This window comes from Sciurus carolinensis, chromosome 2 (genome assembly GCF_902686445.1).
Source record: "Sciurus carolinensis chromosome 2, mSciCar1.2, whole genome shotgun sequence".
NCBI lineage: Eukaryota > Metazoa > Chordata > Mammalia > Rodentia > Sciuridae > Sciurus > Sciurus carolinensis.
Window position 1 is genome coordinate 98461552 of NC_062214.1, and position 12411 is coordinate 98473962.

A 12411-nucleotide genomic window follows, 5' to 3' on the forward strand; every position below is an offset into this window, starting at 1 on the left:
CCCAACATTCCTGACCTTAGATCCTAAGCCTCCTGTTTTAAAGAACCCCATTCCTACCTACTTCTAGCCGTGCTTTCTCCTAGGGTAAGGAATCTGTCTATCTGAAACCTCTGTTCCTTCTAGACCAAGGTTTGGCCACCTCAAATCTGACTTCCCTGCCCAACAGCCCAGGCCTGTGGAAACCCACACAGTCCTTTAATGGCCATGGAGGAGTACTTAATTATATACATATATGTGTTGTACAGTCACTCTAGTAATGGGATGAGAGTAACTAAGAATAGATGTGCTTTTATTTTTTAAAAAATTTACTTTTGCAGTATTTGTCACCAACAAAATGATTTAAGTTCAAACTCACAGAGAAACCCCTTGTTAATCTCTTTGAGGCTGTCTGATTGCATCCTTTTAAAAATTATATATATATATATATTTTTAATTGTAGGTAGACACAATACCTTTATTTTATTTTTATGTGGTGCTGAGGATTGAACCCAGTTTCTCACATGTTACCACTGAGCCACACCCCCAGCCCTGATTGCATCCTTTAATATAACAAACAGAATCAAAAAGTGATCTTCAGTGCTATGTAGTCAGCCATCCATCTTTGTAGTAATATACTTGACGTAAACAATTTAAAAAGCAGAAAGATTTGTTTTGGTTCATGGTTTCAGAGGTTTCGGCTCATGGTCAGCAGGTTCCATTGCTTTTAGGCCTGTTGTAAGGCAGACAATCATGGCAGGTAGGGTGTGGCACAGCAAAGCTGCTTACCTCATGGTGGCCAGGAAAGAGAAAGAGAAAAAGAGAGGGAGAGAAAGAAAGATGGGGGATGGAGCAGGGACAAGATATACCCTTCAAGAACATGTCCCAGTGACCTACTTCCTCCAGAGGCCCCCACTTCTTAGCGTTTCCACCACCTCCGTATAATGTCAGTAGCAGGGGACCAAGCCTTCAACACATAACACTTGGGGGGACATTTTGGATCAAACTATAGCACTTGCTCCTCTTGGGTTTTCTTAGGCAACCAGTCAATGAGACTGGAACTTTCTGTCCTATAGTGGGAAGGGATACCCCTAAACTCAACTTCCCATGGGACTGATACTTCTTTCAACTACAACTCTCCCTGTGATCTAAGTTCTCCCAATACTACATAGCTGACTTTTTCAGACAACTCCTATAAATAAACCAAGACTACAGGGTGCTCTAGTAGTTTCCCTACTGACAGGTTTCCCTTCATGTTTGCCCTGTGAGCAAGGAAAGCCAGGGACAAGATTCCTCTCTACAATGCAAACCCATACTGCAGATCTAGTGAAGTGCCTTGGCCCCAGTGTGCCTTTCTTTGGGATGATGGGAAGAAGGGGGAGTTGTGTGGGGTTTTCTTAGCTTTTTAAGTTTTCCCTTTCTCCAATAAAACCTATCCCTTAACCTAGTGGTTCTCAGATTTCATTGTGTCACAGAATTACCTAGTGGACTTGTTAAAACACTGGTTTCTGCCTCGCCTGTAAAATTTTTGGTCTGAGAGGGGCCTAAGAATCTGCATTTATAATGAGTCTCCAAATGATGTGACATTAATGTTTTGTTGGTAGGAAGGAAAACACTCTGGTAACCTGTCTTTTGTGTGTGTATATGTGTGTATGTGTATGTGTTACTGGGAATTAAACCCAGGGCCTTGCACATGCTAGGCAAGCACTCTAACACTGAACTTTAGCTTTGGCCCTATTTAAAATTTTATTTTGAAACAGGGTCTTGTTAAGTTACCCAGGTTGGCCTTACCACAAATGGGCCTCTTGTATGAACTTTACCTGAGTTGATCACTACTTTTTCTAATGATTCACTTTCCTTTAAAGTTATACCACTACATGGGAATTCTTATCCGATACATTTAGTTTCCTTTGTCTTTAAATTTTTATTAAAATGGTATTATTTGCTAAGAATTTGATTTGCTTTTTTTACTTATCCATCCAATATATAATGGTAACTTACTTGCTTTTATTGTTAGATGATATTCTGTTGTGTGTGTATATAGCTGTTGGCATTTCTCAGGTTTTTTACTATGAAGTCTCTTTGAAGACCTATAAATATGTCCTAATGTACACAACCAAGACTTTTTATAAGGCAATGATTCTCAGATGGCAGCAATTTTACTATTCCCAACCCAAATTCAGGGGACATTTGGCAATGCCTGAAGACACTTTTATGATTATATTTGAAGAGTATGACTAGCATTGAGTGGGTAGATGCTACTAAACATCTTCTAAGGCACAGAACAGCACAAATTACCCAGAATTATCCAACCTAAAATATTAATAGCATGGAGGTTGCAAAACTCTGTTCTAGGGCAGTGTTTCATGAAACAGCAGTATCACCTAGGAATTGTTAGAAATCTTTATAGTGGGCTGGGGAGATAGCTCAGTTGGTAGAGTGCTTGCCTTATAAGCACAAGGCCCTGGGTTCAATCCCCAGTACTGCAAAAAAAAGAAAAAAAATCTTTATAGTTAGGAGTGGAATTGCTAGAATAAGTACATCATGACAATTTGCCTGTTTTCATGTAGGGTTGCATTTCCTTTTCTTTATATATTTTGCTTATATGTTCTCTTTGTTGATTATTGAGTAAGAGAAAAGAGAAGCCTTGGACATTCAGAAGCAAATCTGAAACTCACAGCTTGGCCAAGCTATTCTTCTGTTGAACATAAATAATCACACAGAATACCAACCTGAAACAAGTATACTCTGAGACCACAGCAAAATGATAATTTTGTCTAAGTGAGCAACAGCTACTTCTTTACCAAATCATCATGTAATGGAGGAAAAATATATCTTTTCCTTCTACCCTTCTAAGTTCTTGTCTGGGGTTCCTGTAACAAAAGACAGATTGACAAAAGAAAAGCACACAAATTTATTCAATTTAAGTTTTACATGATTTGGGATCCTTTATGAGGAAATTAAGAATGGAACAAATGAAACCTAATCATTTATCCCTAGGTCTGATGGAATGGAAAGTTGCAGGAAAAATGTGGTAGGACAAGTGTATTAGCTAAGTGTCATAAACTGGCAAGAACTTAAAAAGGTCTGTTTTTTCAGGTTCCTTTCCTTTTTCAGAAAGTGCATGCCTTTTTCCTTTGGGTAAAGGGAAGGCACTTCTCACATGAGGGTCTTATGACCTGTTTCAGAAGAGAAGGGTGGGGGGATGTCAATCCTTCTCATATTCCTTAAACTTAAAATATTCATTAAGCCAAGGTGTTATATTTTTGGATCTCATGTCTTGAAACTCATCAGTAGAATTACACTTTTTGAAAGGACACAATTTAGAGGGAATCCTTTCTCTCTCTTAAAATTGTCCCTAAATTCTAACAACCTCTTACTGAGATATCCCATGGTCTCTGTTTTCTCTTCCTCAATGAGTTGAACTCAGCTTGTTAAACTATTGGTGTAACTATGACCCTTGACTGAAATTGTGTTTGTGTGTGTATATACAGGTAATTATAAAAATACTTAAAGATACTTGAAATAGTATATATAAGTATATATAGTATAATATAGTATATATATATATATATACTATTTCAGGTCTCTATATTTTATATATACAGAATTTTTATATATCTATATATCTTTACATTATTATGTCTTTTCATGAACATCAGTTATAAAATTCAGAAACATTTTCAATCTTTTAATTTATGGTTAGTGTCTTTTTATTTTATTCATTTTTTCTTTTTCTTTGGTACTGGGGAGTTGGAGATAGAGAGATGCCTCTGCCTCTCAAGTAGCTGGGATTACAGGCATGCAGTAGGATAAACCCAGGGGTTGAAATTGAACCCAGGGGTGTTTTACCGCTTAACTACATTCCACATCCTTTTTGTAATTAGCACATTAAAATTATGCACAATAGTGGGATTAATTGTGCCATATTTCTACATGCAAATAACAAAAAATATCAATTTAATTCTCTAGTACCTTCCCTTTCCCTTCCCACCTCCCTTCCCCACCGACTTACTGTTATTGTCATTATAATTAGTGCATTATAATATTATACACATACATGTGAGATTCATTGTGGTTTATTCATACATAGATATAGCATCATCTATAAGTAGAAACTTTTTATTCTGAAGCAGGAGCTTGTTAAGTTGCTGAAAGTCTCACTAAATTGCTGAGCCTGGCCTGGAATTACAATCCTCCTCCTCAGCCTCCAGAGTAGCTGGAATTACCAGTATGTGCCATTGCACCTGGTGATGTCACCAGAGAAGAGAGGTCTCTGAAGAAGGGACTGAGGAGTTCCTGGAGAGAAAGGGGAATTTGACTCAGGGTCAGGAGGGTTCTTAGCACACATGATCAAAAAGTTTCGGCACACACCAGTTAGAGACATAGAGGTTTATTTAGGAATACAGAAGTACATTCAAGAGAGAATGTAGGCCACCTCAAGAGAGAAACTTTTGGGGGAAAAGCAAGGAACACGCATTCAAGAGAGAATGCAGGTTATCTCCAGAGGGAGAGACAGACTGTCTTGTATTTTTATATAATGGGACGACTTACACTTTAAATTTTTATATGAAAGAAACACATAAACTCTGTCTTTTGAAGACACACATGACAGTTTAAAACAATATGAAAAAAGTAGGAATAGTATAAAAGGGTGCGGAGAGCCAAAAGCAATATGGGAAGAAAAAACCCCCTGAATATGTAGAAGTCATACATTTCTCAGCTTGGAGGGGCGGGGGGAATCCTAGATGACTCCCACTATTCAAAATTACCAAAAGCTTAAGATAATGAATTGCTGACAAAACTAGTTAAGGTAGTCAGGGATGCGCTGTTTTGGGGAAAAGATATTTTCCCTTAAGTCTAACGATTCCTAAAGTTTTCTCAAGGAATTTCTCAGGTGCTTTGAAATTTGTGTAAATCGTCTCCAAAAGTAAAAAGTTTAAAATCAAAATTCCTGGTGTTAAGTAACTTGCAGTAGTTAATTATCATATGAATTCAGTGTGTTAGCATCATATTCTAGTAATTTATAAACTGAAATTACAGAAGTAGTCCAGGGAAAGAATATTGGAATGGGAGTTAAGAGATTAGTATTTTAGTTGCTGTTCTATCACAAATCTATGTGACAGTGGGTTTAAGCGCATGGATTTTAGATTCCTTAAATAGGTAGGATGAAAGGACATGACCTTCGAGTTTCTTTGCAACCCTAAAGTTCAAAGGCTACCTAAGTAATTGTAAAATGTCCAACTTATCCTACTGAAGCCAGAATTAAGGACAGGTAGTTAGTGTAGAAATAGAAAATCGGGTCAATTCAAGGAAATGAAGCCATGAAGCCATCTGCCTTTGGAAGTTGGAGACTGCCCCTGGAAGAATGGAATATCAAAGATCTCCGGAGCCCATTGATTACCAAATTTACCTGCCTTTATCAAGGACTGCAAACAAGGAGCTGCTAATTAATGCCCCCTGGCCCTTACCCGCCTGAATCACCTTGGCCCTCCCCCTGCCCTTGGCTTCTCACTTATGCAAAACCGGGCCTAGTCACAAGGCAGGAAGGAGAGATAAGGGGGGAAAGAACTGGAGAACAAAAGAGACTTTAACCTATAAAAGATGCAGGGTGTGCTCACTTCTTGGGACTTTAGAACATCAGCCATGGCCCCCTTCTCCCTGCCGGGAGAAGTCTGTATTATTCCCTTTAAATAAACCTGCTTAATATGCTTGCCTTGGCGTGCTTCTCTAGTGCTTAATCTTCAACATTAGAAGAAGCAGAACTCGTCACCGGTAAACGGCGGTATCAGATTTGGAGGTCCCACCGAGACTTACGCCAAGGTAAGTAAGCTTCTCTCTCCATGCACCCCACATCTGTTTGAGGTACATCTTTCTTTCTGTATCTTTATTTTTGGAGGGCAAAATGGGCACCCGTCGGCTACTTAAATGCAGTTAGTGCAGCCGCCATCCTTAAGACTCGGGTGAGAGGTTTCCCGGCCCAGGCAAGTTTCCAATCCCCTGCTCTGCAGGCATGTTGGGGCTCTGCTGAAGCCGTTTCCTACTTTTCTGTCCAGGCCCGGAGCGCAATTGCCGCAAGTACACAGTGTCCCTAGTCCTGATCTGCCCAGGATGCGTGGAGGTGGAGGAAGGGTTGGAGCAACTGCGGGGTTCTCGGCCCGGGCTACTCTCGGGTGGACCCCAAAGGTTCCTTCTCCAGACTCCCCCTCCCGACAGCCCTGAAGGGTATCCAGGCTGATCGGTAGACAATGGCACTGAGGGAAAGCGCCAATCACCTTTGCCTCCGTATGGGCTATACAGTGCACAACACTCCCGCACATCCACTCCCTCCTGGATGCTCCCCTTCCCTTGCTGGTCAGACATTAGGAATTCAAGCTGTAGGATTAAGGCCTGGGATGATTAGTATGAAAAGGCCCAGGTTCCCTTTGTTCGCATAGTTAGCCTTCACTAGTCTAGACATCTAGAGTCTCCCCATTACTGTTCCCATGCTTAAATGTGCTCACTGTGTTCTCTTTAAGCTGCAAGAGGGAGGCATTTAAAAACCCCTCCCGTGAGACCCTCCAAGCAAAGGGTGTTATACGCCTAACAACCAATAGATGTCCCCTCACCCTCCGGAGATTCCTTTAGTTTACAGGGCAAGAAGATAGGCAAAAGGCACATTTTTTACTTTTGTCATCGTTTTTCATAATTAGGAGTTTATAGTGGCAGGGAGGAAAGCAGTAATGCCCTTAAGTCTGAATCCTCCAAGGGTCTCTAGCACAGGGCAAACTAGAGCCCCAGCACTTTGCCGAAGGAGGCCAGAAATACTTTGGCAAAGCCAGGTAGTGAGAGACGGGTTTTCTGGACCGGATTGAAGCTCAAACTTAGGGAGACGTCCCTGCACATAGTCGCCGGCGCGGGCGACTGAGGTCTATTTTTCTTTTCTTCCACTTAGATGGGAGCTTCACTCTCAACAGTATTGCCAGGTTCACCACTAGCCTGCATACTGCTAAATTGCAAATGATCAAGAAAAGTGCCTTTCATATGTTACCATGCTTGACAGCAATAATCTCTACCATGAGAGGAGAAAGTCTTGAGGAATCGCCCACTAAGGGAGGAAAATTGAGGGAACCCTCCCAACTTAAGATAGGCAAAAATAAATTTAAGGAGGCTTTTGGAGGATCCTAATAAATATTGAGATGTTACAAAACTTACGCCAGGTATTTGACTTCACCTGGAAAATTATGCTATTAACCATCTAGAGCACAGGCAGTTCCCAGAAACCATCCTAACTGGGATTCAAATAATGAGTAGGATGCATAAAAAAACTATTATGCAGCCTTCACGAAAATCCTGCTATTTTCATGGAGAGACTTAGGAAAGCAATAAGAAAGCACACCACTCTGAATCCTGAATTCATAAAGGGCCACCTACTTTTAAAGTATAAATTTATCATTTAGTCAGCCCCAAATATTTAGAGGAAATTTCAAAATTGGCACGTGGCCCTGATCAATCCTCAGATGATCTTCTCCAGCTTGCATCTTCTGTATTTAATAGACATCAAAAGAAAAAAGGGAACATATAGGCAAGAAAAAGGACTTATTAAAGATCATTCAAACTGATAGAAACTTTTAATGCCTTGCAATAGCCCATGCAATTTGCCCATTTAGGAGTTAAAAAGCAAACTGCCTAGTCCAAGACCTTAGAATAATGAAGCAGTAATTTCCCCCACCCTGTAGTTCTTAATTCATACACTTTTATCTTGGATTCCAACTGCTGCTTGGTTTACTAAGTTAGATTTAAAAGATGGCTTTTCCTGTTTATGCTAGACTCTGAATGGCAATTTCTGTTAGCCTTTGAGGAACCAGATACTGTATCTCAACTAACCTAGACAGTATTGCCTTAGGATTTAGATGGCCCTCACCTGTTCCGGACAAACCTTAGCTAAGGACTTAACAAAATTCAGAGATAAAACATTCTGTGATTGTTCTCCAGTAAGTAAAGTACATACTTTATGTGCCTCCACCCAGGAGGAATATCAAAAGGCCATTGCAGAACTCCTAAACTTCTTAGCTAATAGGAATTATAAGATCTCAAAAAAATAAAGCTTAGTTATGTCATCAACAGGTTCAATACTACACAAAATAGCCACCATAGGACAATATTCTGCCCCAGGAAGGGGCCTTACTTCAAGCTCCTGTCCTCAGCTTACCTATGAAGCAAGATTTAACCTGTTTGTCACAAAAGGGGAAAATAAATCCTGGATAGACAGCCATAGGCAACTCAATAACCAATGGCATATCTCAGTGAGGAACTTAGCAAAGTAGCTTCATTCTCAAAAGAAATGGAAAATAAGGTCTCATAATTTTCTTTGACATCCAACCTGTCCTAATGAAATGACTAAAATGCCCTAGGCACAAAGTTTCTGTTAAAACCTGTTAGGTCCTTCCAGATCTCAGTCAAGGCTTACATTGAAATGTAAATAAAGGAAGCCTAAAGGCTCAGTAGGAGACCGGTCTCAAACCCAAGGAAAAAAAGCTAAAAAAGAGCCTTACCTAAACTCCAGCAAAAGTAAATTTTATGGTGCTTTACTAAAGTAATTAACGGCCGTATCATTTTTCCAGGACTCTTGTTTTTTTTTAATTCTATATATTTTTTGAGCTCATGACTTTTTTGATAAGTTCTATTTTTTTATTCAACTACAGCTTTTGAACATCTGTTACATTGCAATGGAGATTCACCTATAAAGTTACAAGGCCTTTGATTTTGTGTTATTTGTATGTCGTGCTGTCTGGTGTTGTCTGTATCAAAACTGAGCGCTCCTAAAATTAAAATTTAAAAATGGATCCAAATACTTTTAATTCACGTGATTTAAAGGTTCAATTCAAATTGGGTAAACTAATGAAAGTAAAATGTCTTTGAAAATAACTCGCAAGTCTCTAGGTGGTCAATCTAATAAAATATTGATGTTAATAAAATGTCTAATATCAATTGTTTCTAGGACTTTTCTTCAACAGGAAAGAGATAGCAAATACTGTTCAGGACACTTGCCTGCTTTCTTGGTTTTTACAGAATAAGTGAATTAGAGTTAACATGTATGGGATTACTCAAATGTGTTTGTAGAGACATCTGATTAATTTTCAAAGTTAAAATGCTAATTGTTAAATAACATCAAGTACTCTTAACTCTTTAAATTCCATGGGGTATCATACTTAAACATTATTGGTGTTTTTATAGGTTGGTAAATAAAAGGGTTTAAACTTGCTTTGTGTCATCACTAAACTAAAAACAAGGTTACTAAGAGTTATGTCCTAACAAGTGCAATTCTATGTACAAAGGGTCCCAAAAGTTTCAACTGTGTTTCAATTAGAGTACTATAAACAACAAAATATTTAATCTTATTAAAATAGAGCAATTTATCTAAATTCAGAAATTTCATAAGAGTTGTTTCAGAATATGAACAAAAAAGGGTCAACAGATAGGAAAGAGAAAATAAAAGGTTCTGGGTATGGAAATATATTTAGTAAAAGGGAAAAGGAAATGTTTCTGTGTGATGAAATACATGAGGGTCTAAGTAAGTGCTAAGAAAGTCTGTGTACGTAAAGGGCAAGTTTCAACAAGTTTGCGTGTAACTAAGTTGGTTGTATGTATGTGAAACAGCTAAAGCTATTTAAGGTTTTTCCTAAAGTGAAATACTAATGTTCTGATATAAACCAAAGTTTAATCTATATGGTAAAATGACATGGTTAAATGGCAAGGATTTCTTAGAAACACTAATTTATTCTTAACTTTGTGTCTATTAAGTTTTTTCTTTAGAACAATTAGTCTTAAAAATTGGGGTTTATACAATTATGGTTAAACAACTGTTAGAGTATTATACTGTGTTACAGAGTCTACATTTTTCTTTTTTTTTTTTTTTTTTTTTTTTTTTTTTTTTTTTTTTTTTTTTTTTTTTTTGCGGTACTGGGGATCGAACTCATACATTTTTCTTTAAAAACTAAATTTGATAAGAAAAAAGTGTCAAGGTAATTGTGAAGTGGTCACTAGTTGTATATTAAATGTGTTCATATTTTTCAGGTATACAAGTTTTAAAGCAGGGAATTTATCCAGCTGCTATTCTCCAGATTAAACTTGTCTGTAATGGTAATTTTAAACTTATAAAGAGTAAATTTTATTGGGGATTTATTTCTATCATTTAATGTTCTATTATAGGACCTGTTATCAATAGGGTATATGTAAAATTTGTTACTTTTTACACTGAGATAAAGAATTTCAAATGTAAATGTATTTCTAAACATTAGAGCCTGACTTGTTTAAAGGTTAATTTTGTGAAACATGAAAATATTTTGCCACTTTGACACACAAAAGGAAAGTTAAAAGCTCTCTCAGCCTTTCTTTGATTCATGTTTTAGATACAATGTTAAATTGTGTTAATTATAAAGTTTATATAGACTCAGGAAACAGTATATGTGAACTACTTAATGATATTTAAGGAAGAAACAAAAATCAACATCAGAATAAGAACACTTAAGGTCTGTAAAGAGCCATGCCTTACCTGAGATAAGGCTCTGCCTCCCACCTTACTGCATGTTAGAGTGACTCCAGCTTATTTATTTGTTAGTCAGACTTCAGCTTATTTTTTAAAGTTATAGTCAAAAGATTATTTTTTTGTTGTAAAATTACTATGATCTCAAATAGGGAATATAATGTGGTTCTCAGTCAAAATTCAACATAGCTATTATACAAGCTGAATATATTTTTACTCTTGCTAATTTCATTTTGTAAAACTGTTACCTGTTAATGTTTTGCAGAAGTAGCTGCTCCAAGAACACGCAACCTAGGTAACTTGTGATAATAAGCCATCACCTAACAGATAGTGGTAACTTCCAGAACTAATGCAGACTCCAGTTAGATAAAAGGGTAAATAACTGTAAAGTTATGGACATTAAAGTTAAAGCCCAGTACTCTTACTTTATGACTGGTGAGACTGGCTTGCTGGATGATTAAGATCAAACTTAGAGATTGGAATTAAATACAGAAGGCAAGATAGACCAGTATTTGGATCTTTTGCTCTCAGTCAGCCTGAACCCAGGGAATAAGAGGACTTTCTAAGGAGTGCTGCAACTCTGGGTCACACAACCTCCTGATCAAGGAGATTGTTGAGACTAGAGGATGAAAAATCACTCAGTGCATCTGCTGCAAAGGAGGGTCATGGAAAAAGGGAGACATCCCTTTATGCTTCCAAAGGAAGTCACCTCATCAAGGAGACCCTACCTAACCAATAGCACTGGTGGAGCTAAGAAGCTGCTCTTAAGTTCTCTACAAGTGGCCCCTGTGGGAACTCAGCTGACTCTTTAACAAGACAGGAACCAGGTCAATTTGACCAGCTTGATCTTAGACACCCAGCAAAACAGTTAAAACCAAAATATAGCCATTCTTGGGCATTTAAAAGAAATAATAGTTAAATGTAACTTAAGATGTACACTTGTATTAGCCCACTAGAATAAAGACTGGAAGCTACAAATGAAAGAAAGATTCTTCAGCAAATGTGCCTGATAACTATCAAGAGAAACTGCCAGAGTCAGAAGTTTTTAGTCAGTTTAAGGCCTGCAGACCTTCCTAAGCTACACAGGTAGACTTAACCTATGTTTGCTCATATGATTAGCTATCCCTAAGTAACAGAAGTATAGAGCTCTCTACTAAACACAGGTTATACCAATAAAGGGATATTTTACAAAAATCAGATAACATTAAGTATAGCTTAACTATGTTTTTTTTTGGGACATCTATGACATTAAGAGTTAAATGTTGTGTTTACATTCCTGATAACCTGGACAATGTTAAAGTTCCCAAATAAAGGCCTTGTCCTTTCCAGCCTTTGCTAGGCCTAGTTATGGGAACAATTTCTCAATTCTTCCACCCGCCTGGTGAAAGATTGACTTCTGTCATTTTCATGATACTCAGTGGCATGTTCCAGATGCTGCAACATTTACTTTGTACTAATCTCATTTCAGTACTCATGTCTTTTTGTTCTTCTATCATAGAAGCACCCACCCCCAGATGACTTTACAACCTGCTCTTCCCCAACCAGACTTCTACCTTGGACCCCTCGATTGACCCGATTTTTAAAAAAGGAACTCCAAACTGCTTTACCCCTCGCTGCCCCCTTTCAGCTTCGAAGCAGCCAGAATGACCGACGCCCCCTTTTCCTTAAAGCAGTTAGGAGTTCCTATAGCTAAAGGGGGGAATGAAGCCAGAATTAAGGACAGGTAGTTAGTGTAGAAATAGAAAATCGGGTCAATTCAAGGAAATGAAGCCATGAAGCCATCTGCCTTTGGAAGTTGGAGACTGCCCCTGGAAGAATGGAATATCAAAGATCTCCGGAGCCCATTGATTACCAAATTTACCTGCCTTTATCAAGGACTGCAAACAAGGAGCTGCTAATTAATGCCCCCT

General features: G+C 38.1%; 1 protein-coding gene across 1 annotated transcript in view; it reads left to right on the plus strand.

Annotated features, from left to right (window-relative positions):
• The window catches only part of Dnaaf4 (dynein axonemal assembly factor 4), a 128812-nt gene that overhangs the window by 61632 nt on the left and 54769 nt on the right, over nt 1-12411 (plus strand). The window lies entirely within an intron of this gene.